This window comes from Lactuca saligna, chromosome 6 (genome assembly GCF_052625555.1).
Source record: "Lactuca saligna cultivar CGN05327 chromosome 6, ASM5262555v1, whole genome shotgun sequence".
NCBI lineage: Eukaryota > Viridiplantae > Streptophyta > Magnoliopsida > Asterales > Asteraceae > Lactuca > Lactuca saligna.
Genome location: NC_136422.1, coordinates 175641859 through 175646467, shown reverse-complemented (window position 1 = coordinate 175646467; position 4609 = coordinate 175641859).

The following is a 4609-nucleotide window of genomic DNA, read 5'->3' as shown; positions in this document are numbered from 1 at the left end:
TAATAAAGGTACTCTCCCTTCTTCTTAGAACAGAGAAACTTTTATCTTTTTGCCTACTTGATTCTTCTTATTCGTTCTACTATTGATTGAAAGTCCTTTTAGAATTATACTCAATCTTATGAGTACAACCATATTCTCTAATCTTTAGTGAATCATGACGAATGATTTTGTTACTCTTGTGGTAGACTTGATCAACGTACGACCTAGTGTACTCAATCTCTTAGTCCTTAAATTGACACTTTGTCATAAATTAGTCTAAATTTCCCAAATGTGAAAGTTTTCATTCATCATGCAATACTTGTTGCACAATTCCAAGTTCCTATCCACTTGAAACTTGGGCGGAGAGAAACTCTCCCTATTTGATAAACTTTTGACACTTCCACAAACAACCTAATCAGGAATCAAATCCATTTTGCTAATAATAGAAGTGCACAAACATCAATTTTTCATATACGCCATTGTAAGGATAAACAAATAAGATAAAACCAAAATTTATTTTATTTATAAAAACAATGGAAAACATGTCCTTACGATGCAAAATTCGAATGAAAAACTATGTAAACAAATATTCCTAACATATCTATCATAACTTCCTAAGCTCAAAATCTGATCATCGAATCATGCTATCGTAATCCATTTCTTTGTGCTCTGAGTCATCTTGCTCTTCCATCAAACTTCCTCTCCTTTCTCTAATCCTGCAAAACATGCAAATGTAATATTATCACATTGTGTATAAAGAATAGGAATTTAATGGAGTTAAATAGTGGATTTTATACCTGAAGTAGAGCCATACTTCTTGACTCTCTCATCTCTTAGACTCTTCAGTTCCTTTGGGCAGCTTTGTATCCATTGTCCCTTCTCTTGGTAGTAGAAACAGGTGGGTTCTTCTAGAGTGTCCATGGAAGCATGGTTGGTTGAATTACCAGACAAATATGCTCCTTTACTTCGCCAAATCATTTCTGATTCAGCAGCAATAAGCATGTAAGTTAAGTCAATGAGGGTCGCGTCAAGATTCATCATATAAGACTCACTTATGAATTTATCATATGATTCAGGGAGTGACTGAAGAACCCAGTCCAGAGCCAATTTATTGGGAAAAGACGCACCCAACATAATCAACCTATCAATGTGTGATTTCATCTCTAGGACGTGAGCACACACGGGTTTACCATCTTCATGCTCCATTGCCAATAAGGTTTCGGTGATCTTGAAACTTTCAAATATTCGATCTTGTGGGTCGGGGAGAACAACGGGAGGAGGAGGAGGGAGTGAAATCAAGCTAGTCCACGTTGATTCTTCACTTTGGATCAAGCTTTTACTTTCAATAGAAACACTTTTTCCTTGGGATTCGAGAAGACCACGGTTAGAGTCAGACATCTATAAAACGGGAGAAATTTCAAGTTAGTTGATTGAATCCTTTATGAAACACCCAAATGAAACATTAAGGCTAGGATCCAACAGCATTATTTACATATTAGAAGAGGGATGCCGTAATCCAATCATGCAAATAATTTGGAGGTAAGTGAACGAAGATTCACTAATTCTTCACCATGAAAAACATAAAGGCTCAAGTTTTAAATGTGTTAATAATTCCTAGATTTCCTTTGAGATTCATTGAACTCTTCAATGACATGTTTAAATCTCGATATGCCCCTCTAGTTTGTGACTGGGATGCCGAGGATCACAAAGCGGTTGTGAATAACCATGAAAATCTAAATGGTGTCCCCACATGTTACAGTTATCTATTCGATGTGCCGGTTAACCACACACGCTCCACCGAACTATGGAAAACATTGAGTCACCCTTTGCTACCTTTGCTTAGAACTATTTAGTGTGCCGGTTAACCACGCATGCTCCACTAATGTCTTCGCAAGGGCAAAAAGTGTAATTTCATGGAATTGCATCAATTCACTTTTGCCTAAAGTAACTAAGATTGGGAATTTTTTGTAAAAAAAAAAACTTTTAGTTACTTTATACTTCATTATACTTTTAATGGAAGGTTTGTGTCCTATCCTACCCGTTCGGCTAACGACCGTCCACTAGTCAAGAGTGCGGTAGGTAAGAATGGATACCCATTCAATCGCCATTTTATAGGCAATTTCCTTAGACACCCCTTATAGACCAGCTTCGTGAATGAGGCCTACTAACGGTAAGACTGACTTTTACTCATGCATATATATAATATTAGACTTTCAATGTTATATATAGTATAGGGTATATTTTACACTTTTATAATACTAGTTGGTCTAATTTAAAAATTATACCTTTAATTTAATTAAATGTAAACAAAAAAACTCTATGGATTTATTAAATCTCTTTTAATTATACACCTTAATTAATTAATAAAACTATAAGGGTGAGATTTGAACTTTTCAAAACTGTACTAGGGTTTTAAAATTTAACATCTCTACATTAACTTTTAATCAATTTTTAAATTCCAAAATTTGAGGGCAAGTTTTGAAACATTTCAAAATATTAGGGTTTAGAATTTAAATATTTCAAAATTAAACCTTTTAATCAAAATTTTAAATTCCAAGACTTGAGGGCAAGTTTGAAACTTTTCAAAACACAAAGGATCAAATAGCAAATAATTTAAATTAAACAATTAATTTAACGCTTATCTAAATTTGACCTAAAATCAATTTCTTGCAAGATAAGTTACCCAATTAATACAAATAATCAAACTTTAGTCATATAAGGCAGTTATTATCTAATCAATTGGTAATTATATTTTGTTTAATCAAGGATATACTCAAAAATATGTTTAAAATCGGATTTTAATGACCCAAAATAGTTAAGGCAAGTATCCATGAGTAAAACAGCAAGAAATCCCGAAACTGCCTCATTCTGACGCTCGAACTCACCGAATTCCTCTATGGACTCGCCGAGTTGGAGCCTACTCACCAAGTCCACATTGGAACTCGCTGAGTTCAGCAGTCAGGGAGCCAAAAAGTCGATTTTGCAACAAGAATGAATATGCTCGGCATCAATACAATAGAAACCAATCAAGTCTCTGATAGCACTGATGGGTTTTAGCCATAAGAACATCCTATGTGCTCATGAAAACCCTAATGCTTGGATCTAGGTTTCTATATTGTACATGCAATTCATCCAAGACTTTAAACCCTAGATGTAGGATATGATAATCAATATTAACATAACAATGGGTTTAAGATATTACCTTGATTGTTATGTAGCAATAACAATCTCAAATCCTCCTTGTAATGACTTTAGAAAGATTAGAGTCACAAATGTCACTCCTCTAATGGTTCACAAACACCAAGAGAAAGAGGATGAAGAATAAGGAGAGGGAAGGCTGCCCAAAACGTGTGGAAACCCTAAGGAATAAGTTCACCATGTTTTTGAGTCTCAAGGGTCCTTTAAATAGTGAGGCTATTAGGGTTATCTAACAAGGAAACCCTGATTTGGATGCTTAGGCCCTAAGCAACCCATGGACTCCCTCCTTAGAGGCCTAGGATGATTTCTAATGGGCTTCCCCATAGAATTCATCCACCTCTCTAATATGGAGTCCATTAGCCCAATATTCAACTATCACACGATTGACAGTTCTAGTCTCTTAAGTTTAATTAATTGCTTTTAGCCACAAACTTAATTCTTATTAATTCTTGACTAATATTAATTAAATAATATGATTTCTCCTTTAATATATTATTCTCATAATATATTAATAAATCATAATTAGTCCTTTCTCTCCATAATTCATCCTATCAAGTTGCTTTGGTGAAGGCAACCCAAAAGGACCATGCACCATCGGGTCAAGTACATACCAAAATAGTTATGGACTTAGACACTAACCCAACAGTATCTTGACCTAAAGCATAGTTATTGGTGGATTTGTATGAAGAAGGATTTAGTCTGGTTTGTAGAGCGATGCTTGACCTACCGAAACGTCAAGGCCAAGCACCAACGGCCACAAGGAAAGTTCCACCCTTTGGAGGTTCCACTATGGAAATGGGAGCAGATCACAATAGATTTCATTATAAATTTGCTGAAGACCTCAAAAGGATTTTATACTATCTTGATGAGAGGTTATTGTTTGATGAAAAGAGCTCACTTCTTATCCATAAGTGAGGGCTCTTCTATGGAGAAGTTAGCTGAGATTTATGTTTGGGAAGTGGTGGCTCGACATGGGGTGCTGACTTCTATTGTAGCAGATCGAGATATTCGTTTCATATCTAGGTTTTGGAAGAGGTTTCATCAAGTGTTACGCATCCACATCATTGATTTTGGTGGGGGCTATTTCTCCTATCTTCCCTTGGCTGAGTTTTCTTATAACAACAACCATCATGCCAACATTGGTATGCCTACCTTTGAGATTCTTTATGGGAGAAGTGTTGGATTAATGTCTAAGTCCATAACTATAATTGGTAAGACTTTACCCGACCCGGCATGGTCCATTTGGGTTGCATGGAATCATGCACTTGGATAGACTATAATGAGAGAAATAAGACACTTATGGTTATTAATATATTATAAGTTCTAGTATATTAATAATAAGAATAATAAGATTATTTAATTAGTATTGATCAAGAATTAATCCAGGATTAATTAAGTGATCAAAAGAAGACTAATTAAATATATGGGTTGA